This window comes from Triticum dicoccoides, chromosome 4B (genome assembly GCF_002162155.2).
Source record: "Triticum dicoccoides isolate Atlit2015 ecotype Zavitan chromosome 4B, WEW_v2.0, whole genome shotgun sequence".
Taxonomy (NCBI): domain Eukaryota; kingdom Viridiplantae; phylum Streptophyta; class Magnoliopsida; order Poales; family Poaceae; genus Triticum; species Triticum dicoccoides.
This window is the reverse complement of record NC_041387.1, coordinates 573,005,398-573,027,016: the sequence shown is the minus strand read 5'-3', so window position 1 is coordinate 573,027,016 and position 21,619 is coordinate 573,005,398.

The following is a 21,619-nucleotide window of genomic DNA, read 5'->3' as shown; positions in this document are numbered from 1 at the left end:
GCAACAGTAGCGAAGGAATCGCTCCATCGGGTTCAGTTAACAGCCATCGATCGATCGCTCGGGTTGAGTAACGCGTAGCCTGCAGTGCAATCGCTCGGGTTCAGTTAGAGCCCAATGCCTCGCTCGGGTTCAGTTAGAGCCAACGCCTCGCACACACGCGCGTAAGTGTACAAGAGAAACGCGCATCGCTCGGCCCCCGACCTCCCACCGTAACCGGCAACTACCCAAAATTTTCCTCCCCCTCGCTTCTACCACAGTTTTTTCCGTCATGGACGGCCCAAAGAATGTCATGTAGCTGCTTCTCCGGCCCGCCCAGGACGAAAAGCCCATTTTCTGTCATGATTTTTTGTCATAGAAGTAGGAGCCCACCACATCTATGATGATACCGGGTTTTGTCACAATTATCGTCATAGAAGTGTCATATGTATGACAGAAAAGAATTCGTTCGGCCCAAAATGTCACGGATGTGTCCTTTTTTTGTAGTGTATGTGGCGCTTTGGCTCATCGTATGATGTATCTGCTTCCTTATCTTTCCTTTTTCTCGGTTTGGTAGACATGTCCTTCACATAGAAAACCTGCGCCACATCATTGGCTAGATCGAATTGTTCGTCTGTGTACCACAGATTGTTCAGATCCACTATTGTTATTCCATACTGTGGGTCTACCTGTACCCTGCCTCCTAACAAACTGACCCATTTGCACTTAAACAAAGGGACCTTAATATCATGTCTATAGTCAAGTTCCCATATGTCCACTATGTAACCATAATATGTGTCCTTTACCCTCTTGGTTGTTGCAGCAAAGCGGACACCACTGTTTTGGTTGGTGCTCTTTTGATCTTGGGCGATCGTGTAAAATGTATTCCCATTTATCTCGTACCCTTTGTAAGTCATTATAGTCAAAGATGGTTCCCTCGCCAACGAGTACAGGTCATCAGAAACAGTGTTGTCACACCTGAGATGTGTTTGGAACCAACTGCCAAAACTCCTGATGTGTTCACATGTAATCCACTCGTCACACTGGTCCGGGTGTTTGGAGCGCAGAATGTTCGTGTGTTCATCGACATATGGGGTCACCAAGGTAGAATTCTGTAGAACCATGTAGTGTGCTTGAGACCAAGAATGCCCGTCCCTACATATTATTGAGTCCCTTCCTAGCGTGCCTTTTCCACCCAGTCTCCCCTCATACCGCAATTGAGGGAGACCTATCTTCTTAAGGTCAGTAATGAAGTCAACAAAAAACCCAGTGACATCCTCTATTTGATGGCCCATGGAGATGCTTCCTTATGGCCTAGCGCGGTTACGCACATATTTCTTTAGGACTCCCATGAACCTCTCAAAGGGGAACATATTGTGTAGAAATACAGGGCCCAGAACGACAATCTCGTCGACTAGATGAACTAGGATGTGCGTCATGATATTGAAGAAGGATGGTGGGAACACCAGCTCGAAACTGACAAGACATTGCACCACATCACTCCTTAACATTGGTAGGATTTCTGGATCGATCACCTTCTGAGAGATTGCATTGAGGAATGAACATAGCTTCACAATGGCTAATGGAACGTTTTTCGGTAGGAGCCCCCTCAATGCAACCGGAAGCAGTTGTGTCATAATCACGTGGCAGTCATGAGACTTTAGGTTCTGAAACTTTTTCTCTGCCATATTTATTATTCCCTTTATATTCGACGAGTAGCCAAACGGGACCTTCATACTGAGCAGGTATTCAAAGAAGATTTCGTTCTCTTCTTTGGTAAGAGCGTAGCTGGCAGGACCTTCATACTACTTTGGAGGCATGCCATCTTTTTCGTGCAAACGTTGCAGGTCCTCCCGTGCCTCCAGTGTATCTTTTGTCTTCCCATACATGCCCAAGAAGCCTAGCAGGTTCACGCAAAGGTTCTTCGTCACGTGCATCATGTCGATTGAAGAGCGGACCTCTAGGTCTTTCCAGTAGGGTAGGTCCCAAAATATAGATTTCTTCTTCCACATGGGTGCGCGTCCCTCAGCGTCATTGGGAACAGATAGTCCGCTGGGACCCTTTCCGAAGATTACTTTTAAATCATTGACCATAGCAAGTACGTGATCACCGGTACACATGGCGGGCTTCTTCTGGTGACCTGCCTCGCCTTTAAAATGCTTGCCTTTCTTTCGACATTGATGGTTGGTCGAAAGGAATCGATGATGCCCCAGGTACACATTCTTCCTGCATTTGTCCAGGTATATACTTTCGGTGTCATCTAAACAGTGCGTGCATGCGTGGTATACCTTGTTTGTCTATCCTGAAAGGTTACTAAGAGCAGGCCAATCATTGATGGTGACAAACAGCAATGCATGCAGGTCAAATTCCTCCTATTTGTGCTCATCCCACACCGTACACTGTTCCCAATCCACAGTTGTAAAAGTTCTTCAACTAATGGCCTTAGGTACACATCAATGTCGTTGCTGGGTTGCTTAGGGCCTTGGATGAAAACTGGCATCATAATGAACTTCGGCTTCATGCACAGCCAAGGAGGAAGGTTATAGATACATAGAGTCACGGGCCAGGTGCTATGATTGCTCCTCTGCTCCCCAGGAGGGTTAATGCCATCCGCGCTTAAACCAAACCATACGTTCCTTGCATCACCTGCAAACTCCTCCCAGTACTTTCTCTTAATTTTTCTCCACTACGGCCCGTCAGTGGGTGCTCTTAACTTCCCGTCTTTCTTACGGTCCTCTCTGTGCCATCGCATCAACTTGGCATGCTCTTTGTTTCTGAATAGGCGTTTCAACCATGGTATTATAGGAGCATACCACATCACCTTGGCAGGAACCCTCTTCCTGGGGCACTCGCCATCAACATCACCAGGGTCATCTTGTCTGATCTTATACCACAATGCACCGCATATCGGGCATGCGTTCAAATCCTCGTACGCACCGCGGTACATGATGCAGTCATTAGGGCATGCGTGTATCTTCTGCACCTCTGATCCTAGAGGGCATACAACCTTCTTTGATGCATACGTACTGTCGAGAAATTCATTATCCTTTGGAAGCTTCTTCTTCAATATTTTCAGTAGCTTCTCAAATCCTTTGTAAGGCACACCATTATGTGCCTTCCACTGTAGCAATTCCAGTACGGTACCGAGCTTTGTGTCGCCATCTTCGCAATTGGGGTACAAACCTTTTTTGTGATCCTCTAACATGCGATCGAACTTCAGCTTCTCCTTTTCACTTTCGCACTATCTCCTTGCATCAACAATGACCCGACGGAGATCATCATCGGGCACATCGTCTGGTTCCTCTTGATCTTCAACAGCTTCCCCCATTGCAGCATCACCGCATTCAGGGGGCACATAGTTGTCATCGTCCTCTTCTTCTTCGTTGTCTTCCATCATAACCCCTATTTCTCAATGCTTGGTTCAAACATTATAGTGTGGCATGAAACCCTTATAAAGCAGGTGGGTGTGAAGGGTTTTCAAGTCAGAGTAAGACTTCGTATTCCCACATATAGGGCATGGATAACACATAAAACCATTCTGCTTGTTTGCCTCAGCCGCTTCGAGAAAATTAAGCACGCCCTTAATGTACTCGGAGGTGTGTCTGTCACCGTACATCCATTGCCGGTTCATCTGCGTGCATTATATATAATTAAGTGTGTCAAAAACCATTACAGAACATCATGAATAGATAATTAATGACCAAATTAATAGAAGTTCATCATCACATTAAAACCAAAGTACATACATAGTTCTCATTGAACAACATATAGCTCTCCAGAGCATCTAATTAAACCATACATTGAAACTATGTAAAACATTTCAATGCGAAAACAAATGCAATCATAATCGCAACCAAGGTAACAATTGATCCAACGACATAATGATACCAAGCCTCAGTATGAATGGCATATTTTCTAATCTTTCTAATCTTCAAGCGCATTGCATCCATCTTGATCTTGTGATCATCGACGACATCTGCAACATGAAACTCCAATATCATCTTCTCCTCCTCAATTTTTTTATTTTTTCCTTCAAGTAGTTGTTTTCTTCTTCAACTAAATTTAACCTCTCGACAATAGGGTCGGTTGGAATTTCTGGTTCACATACCTCCTAGATAAATAAAATCTATGTCAGGTTGGTCGGCATAATTGTCATAAACAATAAATGAACCAAATAGTTATAAAAGATAATATATACCACATCCGAATCATAGACAGGACGAGGACCGATGGGGCGGATACCAAAACATCGCACTATATAATACGAAGCAATAATAAAAGTAAGAAAATTATACAAGTATCTATCTAAACATACAAGTAAGAATTTTTTTTCCTTTCAGAAAGAAGATAAGAACAAGAGGCTCACCACGATGGTGCCGGCGACGAGATCGGCGCGGGCGATCAACAGCGGTGAAGACGGGGACGGGACATGATGGAACGACAACCTAGACAAATATGGAGGAAAATGGAGCTTGGAGATCGAGCTTGAAGAGGAGAAAGCTTAAGTAGTGTGGCTCGGGCATTCCATCGAACACCTCATGTGCATAGGAGGTGAGTTAGAGCACCACAAAGCCCTACCCTCGCCAGCCAGAATAAATAGAGCAGTGTGGAGTGCTCTGCTCGCCGGTGAGGGGGTATATATAGGCATCACATTGGTCCCAGTTCGTGGCTGGAACCGGGACTAAAGGACACCCTTTGGTCCCAGTTCAAGCCACCAACCGAGATCAATGGTGGTGGGCCAAGAGCGAGGCCCATTGGTCCTGGTTCGTCCAACCAACCGGGACCAAAGGGCCAGACGAACCGGGACCAATGCCCCCACGAGTCCCGGCAGGCCCCTGGCCTCATGAACCAGGACCAATGCCCCCGTGGGTCCAGGTTCTGGTTCTGGACTGAACCGGGAATAATGGGCTGACCAGGCCTGAACCAAAGCCATATTTTCTACCAGTGAGTGTTCGCGATCTCATCTATAGGTATGCTGGAGACAATGGACGCCTTCTGCGTACCAACGAGGTGGTCCTCCATTCTGGTGTGCGGGTGGTGCCTTGGTCCTGCGTTGCTAGTCGACTAATGCTGCCGCCACATACGAGGATGTCGGAGCAATAAAACGGTGCATGCTGCCATAGCGTTCCAATTTTGGATTTTGGTGTTGTACGTTCCTTCCTCATCAATCTTTGTCGTGTATGCGATGTCAACCTTGGCCGTTCGAACAATTTGGTGGAGCCCAACTCTTGTTGCGGCTTGACCGCTTGCTTGTGCGAGCATGGTCTTTATTTGTGTGACATCTCACGTCAAGACCGTGCTACTTAGATGCTGAAATCATGGACAAATGGTGATGACATAACATGATGAATTTCATTTAATGGTGCTTCTCGAGCTCTAGGGTGAAAACCTTAGGTATGATCCTAGTTAATTATACCTGGCAATGATGGTGTTTTTACGTTGTTACCTTGTTGTAGATATTGATGTGACATGATCTTCTAGGCGAAAACCCATGATCGGGCCTTTTGGAAGAGCAATCAGGCCCTTACATCATGTTTTGATGCTGATGACAATATACATGTAGGGGACTAACAATGGTTGTTAAGTATATCTTAGGTGTTAGTCCCCGGTTCAACGAAGTGTGTGTGGATCAAGAGCATACAAAGTGATTTTACTCAAGGATGAAGAATAAAAATTGATTTCATATTTGTTTTCTTGAGTATAGGATCCCACACTATTAAGAGGGGATCGGTAGGGGTTAGTGAAAGACTTGCTCAAGCTACAATAATTCCTAGATTCAATAAAAACTTAGGGTCACACAAAAATACTTTGGTGCACATGTTTTTTTGCTGCCATCCCGGATGTCCGGGCTGCCATCCGGATGTCCGGCTCACTGCTGTTTAGACACCACTAGGACTGCACGCTCACGCCGGATGTCCGGGCTGCACCCCGGATGTCCGGGACTCCCAGCCACGCCGGATGTCTGGTATTTTCCCCGGATGTCCGGCTCCCTGTCATCCCGACTCCAGTAGGTTTGCACGTTGTTGCCGGATGTCCGGGCTTCACCCCAGATGTCCGGGCCTTCCTGTGTTGCCGGATGTCCGGTCTTTTCCCCGGATGTCCGGCCCCTCTGTTTTTTCCAGCCTTCTCCTCTGTTCTTCTAGTGCCTCGCCAGCCCAGATGTCCGGCCACCCTGCCCGGATGTCCGGCCTGCCCATTCACTTATGCTACAACGGCCACATTTGTGCTCACACTATATATAGCCCTTCTTCCCCACGGGAGAGGGCTGACCACTCACTTTGAACAAACCGTAGAACACATTTCACTCTCTCTCTCACTCCTCCACACCAAATCTTAGATCCCCAAGGGATTTGAGAGCATTTGACAGAAGTTGTTCAATCGAGTGATAGATCCACTCCTTCTCCTTCTTTGCACCAAAGGAATTCATGATTTGAGCAAGTTTTGAGCTTTTCCCCATCGTTCTTGTTACTCTTGGAGGTTGGAGACTCATAGGCGGTAGGAGTCTTTCAGAGAGGAATCGACCTTTGTGATTACCCCCAGAAAACTTTGTGAGGGTTTGGGGACCACCCCATGGTCTACCACTAGTGGTTTAGAAGCACCTTGATGGTGTTGTCTCAAAGGGAGAATAGGGTGAGCCTTCATGGCGTTGGTGTGCATTTGTGGTAACATCCACCTCTCTAACGGTGACGTAGCTTCCCTCCAAGGAAGTGAACATCGGCAAACATCCTCGTCTCTCGGAGTTGTGGTTATTCCTAACCCTAACTCTCTACTTGTGGTTACTTGTCTCTTAGCTCTTACTTATCTCATATTGTGCTTGCTTCCTTTCATACTCGTGTTACTTGCTTAGCACTTAGTACTACTCTTGCAATTGTTAGGCTCACTCTCATATTCCGCATTATTGCCTAAAATTGCTTAGTAATAATAAAATTTGTAATTGTACCTATTCACCCCCCTCTAGGTCCATCTCGATCCTTTCAATTGGTATCAGAGCCTCGTGCTCTATTCTTGTGGCTTAACTGCCCTAGAGCGAGATGAACCCTGATGGGACTCCCCTTGTTGCAGATCCGAAGGATAAAGGCGAGGCTTCTTCTGAAGTCAAGTCCTTTACTTCTGAGGATATGGAACGGGCCCTTGCTAAGCAAAAGGAGGAGCATGATGCTTCTCTTGAGGCCTTGGTCCAAATGAGATTAGCCACGTTGTCCACGGTGCCTGCACCACTTTCGGGTGGTGCGACTTCAAGGCCAACTGTGATTGCTCTGTCATTTGGTCAAGAACCTCCTAGCGATGATCACTCCGGTGTTCCTTGGCTTTATGCAAGACCCCAAGTTGAGAAACCGAAATATAATCCTCAAGGCAAACCTCATTTACCTAATGCTACTTCTGATTTTGCCTTATGGAGAGTTGCTATGCAGGATCATCTTCGATATGGAAACGATGAGATGCTGGAAATCTTGGAGTATGGGTACCATGTGGTTGATCCAAAGAGTCCTACACCAAGAGAAATTTATGACAAGAATCTCAATGACACTGCAATCATGTGCATAAGGAGAGCTATGGTTGAAAAGCAAAGGAGACCGTTCATACACATCACAAGTGCCAAGGAACTATGGGAAAGCATTATAAGATCCAAGACCGGTACCTCCACCCTCTGGAGTGCTCAATATGAAATTGCCAAGGGGCAATCGCAAAACTTTTGTATGGAGAAAGGTGAAACTCCCAATCAACTCCTTGAGCGTCTCATGACTCTCATCGCTGACATTGAGTCGTGTGAGTGTGACAAGACACTAGATGGATTCAACATGACTAAGCGATTCCTTGTGGATAAGTTGCTTCATGGTCTTGCCCCATATCACCATCAAATGGTGTGGGACATAAGACAACACCATGCCTTCAAGGAAATGACTACAGATGACATCATATCCACCTTCCAACTATTTGAAGAGTCAAAGGAAAATGCCAGAAAACATCTTGCCATGCATGGTACTCCATCATGAAAGATCAATCTTGCATTGAAGGCCAAACATGTATGTGAAGATGACCAAAGTGAAGAAGAGGAAGAGGAAGAAGATGATGAAGATGGTGATGAGATTGAATCCAATGAGGGCCCTTCATATGAAGACATGGCTCTCTTTGTCAAGAAGTTTAGCGCGGAAAATTCAAGGGAAGATTTCAAAAGAAGAAAGTAAGAAAATGCTACAACTGTGAAGAAACCAACAACTTCTCAAATGAGTGCCCCTATGAGAAGAGAGAGGATAAACCAAGGTTTCCCAAGATTTTTCCCAAGAAGAAGTTGCCAAATCCTTTGAACTCCAACCTCAAGAAGAGAGATGGGAAAGCAATGGTTGCTCAAGAAGAATCCAATCCGGATGATGTTAGTGGTGTTGCCGGAGTTTCTCAAGACTCTCAAAACACTTTGAGGTTAGTGAACAAGAGTGGTGATGTGGTCACCTACAACTACATGAAAGACTACAAGGGCAACGCTCACACGTGTCTAATGGCAAAGGCCGTGGTAGAAGATGGAGAGGACAAAAGCACTCCTAACAAGGTCAAGGTAACCCCACGATCAAATCCTCCTCTTTTCACTCCGTCTACTCCTAGTGATGAATATCTTGATGCGGAGGATATTTATGAGGATGATGATCTAGATGATCCTATGCTTGTTGAAATTAATAAGTTCATGTGCTCCCTCAAAGGAAAGAAGCTCACTATGTTTCGTATGCTTATGGAGATGGTGAGTAAGCACATCATCACCATTAAGGAACTCGAAACCCTCATCACCGAGGAAAAGGAAAAATGTGAAATCCTTGAGCGGAAAGTCCAATATGAGGAAGCATGAAATGATGAATTATGCTTAAAAATTGGTGCAAACATTGATGTTCATACTAAAGATCTTGCCTCCTTGGAAAAGGATATTGACTCTTGTGAGGAGTTGATGAATGATAAAAGTAAGCTTGTGCAGTCTCATGCTTCTCTCTCTAAGGATTGTGAGCTTCTATCCATGTCCCTCAAGACTAAGGAAGAAAAGCTCATCCTTCTTACAAAGAGTTTTGAGACGCTCAAACTTACTTATCTTGAAACTCTAGCCAAGGCTTACTCTTCTCCTATTATCAATGTTGATGCTTGTCGGTGTCAAAACCGGCGGATCTCGGGTAGGGGGTCCCGAACTGTGTGTCTAGGCGGATGGTAACAGGAGACAAGGGACACGATGTTTTACCCAGGTTCGGGCCCTCTTGATGGAGGTAAAACCCTACGTCCTGCTTGATTAATATTTATGATGTGTGTTACAAGAGTGGATCTACCATGAGATCAAGGAGGCTAAACCCTAGAAGCTAGCCTATGGTATGATTGTTGTTCATCCTATGGACTAAAGCCATCCGGTTTATATAGACACCGGAGAGGGCTAGGGTTACACAAAGTCGGTTACAATGGTAGGAGATCTACATATCCGTATCGCCAAGCTTGCCTTCCACGCCAAGGAAAGTCCCATCCGGACACGGGACGAAGTCTTCAATCTTGTATCTTCATAATCTTGGAGTCTGGCCGACCATGATAGTTCGGCTATCCGGACACCCCCTAGTCCGGGACTCCCTCAGTAGCCCCTGAACCAGGCTTCAATGACGACGAGTCCGGCGCGCATGTTGTCTTCGGCATTGCAAGGCGGGTTCTTCCTCCGAATAATTTATAGAAGATTGTGAACACCAGGATAGTGTCCGGCTCTGCAAAAGTAAATTCCACGTACCACGGTAGAGAGAATAATATTGCACAAGTTCAATCTGCTGACGTATTTTGTGGCGTGACGTCACACCACTACCAAGCCTTTACTCGAATCGTTTTTATTGTTCCACCTCAGCGCGTTTGGCGAAGCGGTTTCCTTGGCACGTCTTGTCGAAGCAGAGATCGTGTTCCCCTTATTCCGAGATTCCCATCAATACGGACGTGGGTAACCCAACCGCGCCATTGATTGTGATGCTTGGGAGATAAGCGAGTCTTACCAGGCCGGTGGGGACACATGTTTTTGTCCGCCCATATAAGGGGATAAAGATCCAACCCTTTTACGTGCGCCTTCTTCCTCCTTGGCTTATCCATCTCCGCGAACTCGAGCTCCAGCGCCCAAAGTCCGCACTTTCTCACCTCAACCTTCTCCAACTATGTCCGGAGCGGGAGGCAAGTGGATGGCCTCCTCCGTCACGGAGGAGCAGATCCAGAAGCTGCGCAACGCTGGATATTTGTCCAGCAACATCGCGCATCGGCTCCCCGACGAGGGAGAGCTCATCCCCACCCCCAGGCCCCATGAGAGGGTAGTATTTCTTCCCCATTTCCTCCGCGGACTGGGCTTCCCACTTCATCCCTTTGTTCGGGGACTCATGTTCTACTACGGCCTGGATTTCCATGATCTGGCCCCGAATTTCATCCTCAACATCTCGGCGTTTATTGTCGTGTGCGAGGCCTTCCTCTGCATCCAGCCCCACTTCGGCTTGTGGCTCAAGACCTTCAGTGTCAAGCTGAAGGTTGTTAAGGGCAACCAAGCGGAGTGCGGAGGCGCCATGGTGGGCTGGATGTCCCACGTTACGTGGCTGGAAGGCACTTTCGTGGAAACCATTAAGGGGTGGCAATTGGGGTGGTTCTACATCACCGAGCCGTGTGACCCTGATTGGGCAGCGGCCCCCGAATTCAGATCCGGCATCCCTACACGGCTCACCTCCTGGAAAGAGAGTGGCCGGATCTGGGGCGATTCAGAGGAGCTGACCGGACTCCAAGCCTGTATCCAAAAGCTGGTGGACAAGAAGCTCAAGCTTGTCAACGTAGTCCAGGTCATGCTCATCCGCCGGATTCTCCCGTGCCAACGACGGGGTTTCAACATGTGGGAGTTCGATCCGGCGCAGCACCAGACCCTGAGCGAGCTCTTCGATACTACGTACGAAGATGTCTGGAAGGTGCTGTTCAAGGGCGCCGAGGCTCCCGCATCCGCTACCGAAGATCGCGGATTCCGCTCGCAGCGTCCAGCTGATGAGGTAAGTGATTTTGTCACTTGCTTTCCATAGTTTGACTCTATGTGGGATCTAAACTCCCTTTACCTTTGACAGGACTAGCTAGCGAAGGCCGAACGGACTATCTGTCCGGCCCCATTGCCAGAGGACCCAGCTGACGCCCGCCTAACGGGGCTGTTGGCTCCGGCACCCCACATGGTGCCAGAGAAGAAGGCCAAGAAGAAGGCCACGGGGACTCGGAAGAGTTCCCATTTTCAGGTGCTATCGGATGATGAATCCGAGGCCGACTGCTCCCACCAAGGCGAGGAGGAGAAGAAGAAAGCCTCTCCCCCAGCGGGGGGAGGGAAGAAAGGGAAGGCCTCCCCAACAAGGGAGGCCGAAGGGTCCAAGAAGGGAAAAACTCTTCCCCCGGACTGCTCTGCCAACGCCAATGATGACGACGAGGACTGGCCTCCAAGGGCCAAGCCCCTGGTGAGATCGTAGGTATCCGGACTCCCGAATAACTTCAAGGTTTTTCCTTTTCGCCACATAATGTCTTTCTAATGCCGCATACAACCCTGCAGTCCGCCCAAGGATGATCTTCCCGCTTCGTGGAGCGGGTCCTTAGGTGCGTCGGATATGGATTCTCTTCCGACTGCCTCCACTCCCCGTGACGCGGACGATGCCGAGGTGGGATCCCAGGAAGGGACCCACCAGGAGAAGGAGGCCCCAGAGGTGTCGCAGGACAACCTCCCGGACTTTGCACCGGACTCGGCTCCGGAACCCACAGTGGCTCCGGAGTAGGGGTGGGCATTCGGTTTAACCGAGTTGTTCGGTTCGGTTCATCGGTTTTATAAAAAAATCGGTTTTCTGAGATTGGTCACCGATCGGTTATCTTGAAAACAAAGAACTGTCGATTTGGTCCATTAGGAATTTCGGTTCAGTGTCAGTTTGACCGAATAAACCGAACAGAATTGAATCTAGCCAGAAAAATTGGCAATCGCGAGCATTCCATGGCAAAAAGGATCGACGAACACACAAGATTATATTAAAGAAAGGAAGAGTAGGTGCAGATGGATGTTATCTCACACTCGCCAGCTGCCAATGTAAGCAGAAGAGGAAGTGAGGGCGTTGGAGAAGTAGGGGGAGGAGGAGATTGTGCTAGCCCAAGAATCACTGCTGCGCCTGCGCGCCGCGCAAGCTGCCGGACATCGTCGCCGCCTACTGCGGTGGAGAGGAGGGTGTGGGATATGGAGGGCTGGAGGGGTGGCGGTTGAGCAGGAAGGGTTGCAGCCTGGTAGGCTCGCAACCTAGGGTTCCCACTTGGATGGGGAATCGATCGAGTGGAGGGACTTGGGCTGGGGCTGTAGCGATGATGATAGAGAGAAGGCAAGTGGTGACTTCACGTAATGGGCTGGGCTATTTTTTGGGCCATTGTAGGAATGCCCTCGGTTCCTCGGTGTATTCGGTTAGCCATCGATGACGACCGAAGTAGCCGAACTATAATCGGTTTTCTAAATCTGGGCACCGAGAAAGCAACCGATTTATTCGGTTCAGGTCATTTTGGTCTCGGTCCTGATACTTCGGGTCGGTTTCTCGGATCTCGGTTTTTTATGCCCACCCCTACTCCGGAGTCCGGCGGGCGACCCCTTCGTAAGAAGGGCAAGACCGTGACGCCGGCAGCCTCCGTCCAACCGGAGGCGCCGGATAACTTGCTGGAGGCGCTCAATGGCGCCTCCATTGAAGAGGAACACCACACTGTTATGAGTGCGGTGATTCAGAAGGTTCAGCTCGCCAAGAGCGGGCTGACCGAAGCCTGCAGCAGCCTTCTAACAGGCTTTGAGGTAAGAATTTTGATATATGTAAAATAGTACCGCATAGACAGTAGCCCCTGATGCTCGGTTCGGTGTTCGGAAAGAAAAGCCGGACTGAGGATCTTAAGAAGATATACGCAGGAGTCATAAAAAACATGTCAATATGGGATTGCAGGCTGCGCTGCTGACCTCTGTCGCACTGACTATGGAGGTCAATACTTTGAAGGAAAGCCTCGAGCGGTCCGAGAACAAGCTCGGCCGTGCCAAGAAGCAGATCGAGGACAAGGAAGGTGAGTAACACCTTATTAAAATTGTACCTTACAGAAAAGGATTTTGGTTGCAGAAAGGAATGACAAGGATAACGTTTGTATTGCAGGGGCCACTAACGAGGTGGCGACCCTGAAAGAGGCGGTGGCCGCGGCCGAATGCAATGCGGCCGCGGAGCGCACCGAGCGAGAGAAGCAGGAGGCGCGGGTGGCGGAGGTACAGCAAGAGCTCTAGGATCTCGTGAAAAAACATGAGAGCCTGGAGCGTGACTCGAAGACTCGAGAGTCTGAGCTTGCAACGGCTCTTGAGAGTGCCAAAGCCGCTAAGGCCGAAGCCTACAAGGCCCTCCAGGAGATCGAGGCGGTGTAGAAAATAGCAGCGGGTAAGGCATTTTTCATGCAAAGTAAGCATGTGAGTGTTAATTACCTGTTGCTTACCCGAATTCAGAGCTCTCCAGGAGCGTTCGCAGATCTTCCTTGCAGCGTGTCCGATGCTGCCGCATTCTACCGGGCCGAGGAGGGGAGCTTGACGGAGAAGGTCTTCCGGTCTCAGTATGCTAGGCCGGACATCCGGTGCCCCTTAGCGACCAGCTGAAGTAGCTGGTCGAGCTCCACAAGGCGGCCGAACAGGCCATGAAGGGCCTCATAGTTCGGCTGTGGCTTAAGGAGGCCATGCCTGGGAGCTACTTCGGCCTGGTGTGGCGGCTGGTGGATGCGTGCCCGTGGGTTAAAGTCATCAAGCACTCCACCTGTATTGAAGGTGCCCGTCGGGCCCTTGCCCGCGCAAAGGTGCACTGGGGCAAGATGGATGCCCAGAAGCTCGTGACAGACCCACCACCAGAGGGCAAGGAGCATCGCACGCCCGAGATGTATTATAAGAGTGTGCTAAAGGGCCCCGCACTATTGCGGGTGAGTGCTCCAAAGATGTAATTTTTTAGTAGACTCGCATTTTGTTATCCTGTGCGCTGAAAACTTAGTTCATATGCGCTAAGCAACGCTTGTTAATTTAAAATATTACCTTCTGTGCAGCTGTTTATCAAATCTGAGAGATGGCAAGTCGTCGGCTTCAGCCCCCATGCCACGAGTGCTGGTGTGTTCGGGATAAACTTGAGCACTCTTGTTCCCATTTTTGGGTCCATCTAGGGAGGCGCTCAACACAGCGAACAAGGCAACCGGACTTATAATGCTTGAACACTCTCACTTGGCCATAGAATTCTATAATTTTAAATTTCAGCGAAGCCCCTAGTCTTCGGAAGGCCGAATTTGGGGCGCTATCCATGCCTGGGCCGGACAAGATCCGGCTCCTCGCTCTAAGCGGCATAAGTCTTTAAGGACTCGCAAAAAACCTCTCGAACAGCGACCGGCTCTCACCTCATCATGACGGTCAGTTTTAGCTTTCTCCACTGAGGCCTTAACCCAGCTCAACTGGGGCGCAATCGCAGTGGTTCTCCCAGTGCTACCTTAGCCGATACAACGGAACGTAAGGTACCAAAACATGGCAGCCGGGCAAACCCAACTATTGACCCAAGACATGATTCGGAGCCGATGCATATAGTGCTATAAGTTTGGGGTGCCACACTTGTGAAAGTGTTCGGACTTATCACACCATGATGAGGGAAACATAAGCCCCATGTGTATTTTAGCCGTACCAAAGTGTACGGATGCAACATGCCGTAAATGAACATATGTAAAAAAGAAATGCAATTATAAGCAAAGAGGTGCTGCATTGTTTATTCAAGAAAGACTGCTATAAGTGCAGAATGATACAAATGGTGCGATAAGCAAGGGATGGGACTGTTAAACATGTCCCCCTCCAGGGGTAGGCTGCCGAATGGTGCGCAAAACGGATTTAATGCTCGTAATGGAGACCACCTGGATATTCGTTGTAGCCTTTATCCTTCCCTGGCTGTTGCATCGTGAGTTCGGCAGGTCTGCTGCCGGACAGGGCCTCTGATGAACAGAGTCCTGTGGGTGAAAAAGGAAAAAGAAAAGAAAAAAGAACGACACACTTGAGAGCCCCTGGTGTGGTTGAGCCGTAGTCTGGGCCTATCATGGTCGTGCCCCTCTCCCCATGCCCATGGTATCTTCAGAGCATAATAGTGTATGCGAAGGACCTGTCTTGACGTTTTACAGGGGCTGGGGTTGGGGCCGCACTGCTACGCGTGCTCGGAACGTGCCAGGTGGTCTTGTTGTATGTTACTCCGGGCGCGCTTAGCTGTGTCCGGCCGCTTAACGGCCGAATTCGAGAATTGCCTTAAGAGGCTGCATTGTACTTCTGCCGCGAGAGCCGCTGTGTGTTCCTTCGCGCGGAGAGAACATTCAGTGTTTCCGTTGACCGTGATGACTCCTCGAGGGCCTGGCATCTTGAGCTTGAGGTATGCGTAGTGCGGCACCGCGTTGAACTTTGCAAACGCGGTACGTCCGAGCAGGGCATGATAGCCGCTGCGGAACGGAACTATGTCGAAGATTAACTCCTCGCTTTGGAAGTTATCCGGGGATCCGAAGACCACTTCGAGTGTAATTGAGCCTGTACAATTGGCTTCTACACCTGGTATGACGCCTTTAAAGGTCGTCTTGGTAGGTTTAATCCTTGAAGGGTCTATGCCCATTTTGCGCACTGTATCCTGATAAAGCAGGTTCAGGCTACTGCCGCCGTCCATTAGGACTCTGGTGAGGTGAAACCCGTTGACGATTGGGTCTAAAACCAATGCGGCGAATCCGCCGTGGCGGATGCTGGTGGGGTGGTCCCTTCGGTCAAAAGTGATCGAACAGGAGGACCATGGATTGAACTTTGGGGCAACTGGCTCCATCGCGTATACATCCCTTAGCGCACGCTTCCGCTCCCTTTTGGGTATGTGCGTTGCCTATATCATGTTCATCGTCCGCACCTGTGGGGGGAAACCCTTCTGTCCTCTATTGTTCGGTGGTCGGGTCTCTTCCTCGTCATCTCTATGCAGCCCCTTGTCATTGTTTTCGGCAATTAACTTGCCTGCCTGCTTGAATACCCAACAGTCCCTATTTGTGTGGTTAGCTGGCTTTTCAGGGGTGCCGTGTATCTGGCACAAGCGGTCGAGTATTCGGTCCAAATTGGACGGACCCGGAGTAGTTCTTTTGAATGGCTTTTTCCGCTGACCGGGTTTAGAGCCTCTGAATCCGGCATTGACTGTCGTATCCTCACTATTGTCGCCGTTAATGCGGCGTTTGTTTTTGTTATGACGCGACCTGCCATTACTGTCCTTGATATCTGGACTGCCAGAATTTTTACTGAGGTTGTTGCTGCGTGCTAGCCAGCTGTCCTCACCCGCGCAGAAGCGGGTCATGAGTGATGTGAGGGATGCCATGGATTTTGGCTTTTCCTGTCCCAGGTGTCGGGCAAGCCACTCGTCGCGGATATTATGCTTGAAGGCCGCGAGGGCCTCCGCATCCGGACAGTCTACGATTTGGTTTTCTTGGTTAAGAATCATGTCCATAATTGTCTGGCCGATTTGTCTGGCTGCTGAATTATGTGGCTTAGGTCATCAGTGTCTGGTGGTCGCACATACGTGCCTTGGAAGTTATCGAGGAATGCGGCTTCCAGGTCTTCCCAACTCCCAATTGACTCTGCTGGCAAGCTGTTAAGCCAATGCCGGGCTGGTCCTTTAAGCTTGAGGGGGAGATATTTGATGGCGTGAAGATCGTCGCCGCGGGCCATGTGGATGTGAAGGAGGTAGTCTTCGATCCAAACCGCGGGGTCTGTTGTGCCATCATAGGATTCAATATTGACGGGTTTAAACCCTTTGGGGATTTGATGATCCATTACTTCATCTGTGAAGCATAGTGGGTGTGCGGCGCCTCTGTACTGGGCGATATCATGACGGAGCTCAAGGGAGCTTTGTCTATTTTGTTCGGCCCGGCCGGACTTACTATGTATGGCGCGACGGTTGTCGCCATGTGTCGTGGGGCGCCCACGCGATCCATAGATCGATCTTGATTGTCTTGCCCTATCCTCCAATATATCTCGCAAGTCCGGAGCGTTCCCCTGTGGCCTTGTGCTTTTCGAGCGATGCCGGGGTACGGGTCTAGTGAAGGGCCTAGAGGCCTCTCTGTTGCGACCACGGGGTGGTCGGTCAGCTGTATTGTCTCCTAGTGATGCGGGTTCATACACCTCCTCCTCTAATCGGGGGAGCAACTTGCGTTTAGGGTAGCTTTTGGAGGGGCGTTCGAGCTCATGCTCTTCGGCTGCGAGGACGTCAGTCCATCTGTCGGCTAGCAGATCTTGATCAGCTCTAAGCTGTTGCTGCTTTTTCTTGAGGCTATTCGCCGTGGCCATAAGCCTGCGTTTAAAACGCTCTTGTTCGATGGGATCTTCAGGCACGACGAATTCATCATCGTCGAGGCTTGCCTCGTCTCTGGAGGGAGGCATATAATCCTCTACCTCTTCTTCTGCCGCTCTCTCATGAGGGCTGGCGTCTCCGTCCTCCTGCGCTGGATCTTGCTGGAGTGGGTTGTCTTCGGCACTGTCCGGTGTGTTATTATCTCCGGTGCCGGAGTCTTCATTCTTGCTGTGGCGGGATTTAGAGCGGCGCCGCTGACGCCGGCGCTTGGGCTGCTTCTTGGAGGGGTCATCCTCCGCTGTTCCTTCGCCATTCCCATCCTTTGGGATATCCACCATGTATATGTCATATGATGAGGTGGCTTTCCAGTGCCCAGTAGGCGCTAGTTCTTGGTCGTCTCCGGCATCGTCGTCCATACCGTCGATGTCTTCGGAGTCCTAGTCTAGCATGTCGGTTAGATCGTCGACAGCGGCTAGTAAGTGGGTGGTGGGTGGGCTTTGAATTTCTTCGTCGTCCGCATCCCAACCGTCCTGACCGCAGTCCGGCCAGGGCTCTCCTAATAACGAGAGATACTTTAGCGAACTCAAGATGTCGCCAAAAGGTGAGTCTTGAAAGATGTCTGCTGCGGTGAACTCCATGATCGGCGCCCAATCGGAGTCGATCGGAGAGGGCGCGGGAGGTTCGGAGTCCGGCAAGGAGTCCGGCACCTCGGAGTCACGAGCTTTATGAGGGACAAGGTCATTGTTTGGCTCTATCGCCGTAGAGGTTGCAGCCCCCGAGGCGGTGTCTAGCCATCCGTCCTCGACCGGCGTAGCCGGCTCCAATTTGAAGATCGGAGCGGGTTCAAGTGCGGGCTCCAGGGTACTGTCCGGCTGCAGAGCTAAATCATGCTCGCCGTGACAGTGCGGCACGCTCGGCTGTGGCTCGAATCCATCGAGGATCAAGTCCCCGCGGATGTCGGCCGTGAAGTTCAAACTTCCAAATCTGACCTGACGGCCAGGGGCGTAGCTTTCGATCTGCTCCAATTGGCCAAGCGAATTGGCCCGCAGTGCGAAGCTGCCGAATACGAAGATCTGTCCGGGGAGGAAGGTCTCACCCTGGATTGTGTCGTTGATGATGATCGAAGAAGCCATCAAGACTATCGGTGACGACACAGAGGAACTCTCAATGAAAGCACCAATGTCGGTGTCAAAACCGGTGGATCTCGGGTAGGGGGTCCCGAATTGTGCGTCTAGGCGGATGGTAACAGGAGACAAGGGACACGATGTTTTACCCAGGTTCGGGCCCTCTTGATGAGGTAAAACCCTACGTCCTGCTTGATTAATATTGATGATGTGTGTTACAAGAGTCGATCTACCACGAGATCAAGGAGGCTAAACCCTAGAGGCTAGCCTATGGTATGATTGTTGTTCATCCTATGGACTAAAGCCATCCGGTTTATATAGACACCGGAGAGGGCTAGGGTTACACAAAGTCGGTTACAATGGTAGGAGATCTACATATCCATATCGCCAAGCTTGCCTTCCACGCCAAGGAAAGTCCCATCCGGACACGGGACGAAGTCTTCAATCTTGTATCTTCATAATCTTGGAGTCCGGCCGACCATGATAGTTCGGCTATCTAGACACCCCCTAGTCCGGGACTCCCTCAATGCTTGTAGTACTAACTCTAGTAGTGATCTATCATCTATTCTTGAGGAAAATCGCTTTCTCAAGGCTCAAATCTAGAAAGGTCTCATGACATGTGCTCAAGGGCAAAAGAACCTTAATGAGGTATTTTTTTTGACTGGTAACCTTAATGAGGTATTGAGCCAACACAATGAGGTGTTTGCCAAAGAGGGACTCGGATTTGACCCAAGCACAAGCAAGAAGAAGACGTCCTCTCAAAAGTGCACAACCCCTCTAAAGGAAACATTTGTATGAGAAGAGCACAAGGAGAAAGGTAAGGTTGTTAGTGGGAAGGCCACAAGGAGCATGCCCACTCTCAACAAGCCAAAAGAGTTCATGCCTCCATCCTATGTACTTCGTAAGACTAAGGATGGAGAAGTTTATGCAAAATTTATTGGTCCTCGAAATGCTTTTCGATTCTATGCTATTTGGGTCCCTGAGACCCTTGTGACTAACTTGAGAGGTCCCATTGCAAAATGGGTGCCTCTAACCAAGTCATAATTGTGTGTAGGTTTCCTTCTCTGGTGGAGTAAAATGGGTGATTGATAGTGGATGTACAAATCGTATGACCGGAGATGGCAAATTGCTCTATGATTTCATGGAAGCTATTCAACCATTCATGAGCATTATGTTTGGTGGAGGTTCAAAAGGACAGGTACTCGGGTTGGGCAAGGTGGCTATCACAAATGGCATGTCTCTTGCAAATGTCATGCTTGTCCAATCCCTTAAATACCATTTGCTTTCTGTTCACCAATTGGCTTCTGTTGGTTATGATACACTTTTTGGACTAATAGATGTGAAAGTCTTTAAGAGAGATACTCTCTAAGTGGCCTTTGTTTGAGAGTTGGATGGCAACCTTTACACGGTTGATTTCTCGAAAGAGAGTACATTCCATGCAACTTGTCTAATGGCCAAGGCCGACAAGGGGTGGCTATGGCATCGCCGGCTAGCCCATGTCGGCATGAGAAATCTTCAAGATCTCTTAAAGAGGAATCACATCCTTGGACTAACCAATGTCTCTTTTGAGAAATATCATGTGTGTAGTGCATGCATAGCCGGGAAGCAACATCAATCAAAGCACCCACCCGAGAACATTGTGTCTACTTCAAGGCCCCTGGAGCTCCTTCATGTGGATATTTTTGGGCCTCCTTCATGGGATAGTCTTGGTGGGAAAAAGTATGGACTTGTCATTGTTGATGATTACTCAAGATATACATGGGTGTTTTTCCTCAAGTCCAAGGACGAGACGAAGATCACCTTCATTGATTTTCCCAAGCAAGCACAACGCAAGTTTGACAAAGAGATCTTGGCAATAAGAAGTGACAATGGCTCTGAGTTCAAGAACTATACCTTGGAAGAATTACTTAGTGATGAAGGGATTGAGCATCAATATTCAGCTCCATACACTCCTCAGCAAAATGGTGTAGCCGAAAGGAAGAACCGTACACTTGTGGAGATGGCAAGGTCCATGTTAGATGAATACAAGTCAACACATAGTTTTTGGGCGAAGCTGTCAGCACTGCATGCCATGCATCAAACCGGCTCTTCCTCCGTACTATATTGGAAAAGGCTCCATATGAGCTCCTAACTGGGAACAAGCCAAATGTCAAGTACTTTCGTGTATTTGGGTGCAAATGTTTCGTCCTCAACAAAAGAGAACGGTTAGGAAAATTTCAATCCAAAACAATTGAGGGCATATTTGTTGGCTATGGATCAAACTCTCATGCCTATAGAGTCTACAACAAATCCAATGGATGTGTTGTAGAAACTTGTGACGTGGTTCTTGATGAATTTAATGGCTCCCATGGGGAGCAAGTTGATCTAAGTGATGTAGGTGAAGAAGATTCCTCTCAAGATATCTTGACCATGGGTGTTGGTGCACTTCTTCCAATGGAACAAGAACCTCATGATGATGAAGAAGAAGATGGAAGTCTCACACATCATCAAACTACTTCAACACCATACCACCACAAACTCCTATTGTTCAACCGACGCCCTTAGTCCAAGTACAAGAAGATGATCAAGTTCATCTTCATGATAATCTTCAAGAACAAGATCATCATCAAGGGCAAGAACAAGAAAGTCCAATCATTGATGATGAACCTCAACAAATGCAATATGAGCAAGAAGATATTCCACCACACATTAATGATCCATATGTTGAGGACGTGGATGATGGGCATGAAGTTGAACCTCGACAAACCCTAACCTCCATCATGCCTCGAGTCGTCGATCGTGTTGATGTTGACAAAATTCTTACTGGCATATCGGAAGGTAGAGTCACTTGTAAACATTTGACAAACTATTGTGCTCACTTCTCGTTTGTGTCTAGTGTTGAGCCCCTCAAGGTACAAGATGCATTGATGGACAACGATTGGCTTGTTGCTATGCAAGAAGAGTTGAACAGTTTTGAACACAACCAAGTATGGTCACTAGTCAAGAGGCCACCTACCGAGCACAACATCATTGGAACAAAATAGATTTTCAAGAATAAGCAAGATGAGAATGGGGTAATCATCCGTAACAAGGCAAGGTTAGTGGCACAAGGGTACTCACAAGTTGAAGGTTTGGACTTTGGTGAGACCTTTGCCCCCGTTGCCCGTCTTGAATCCATCC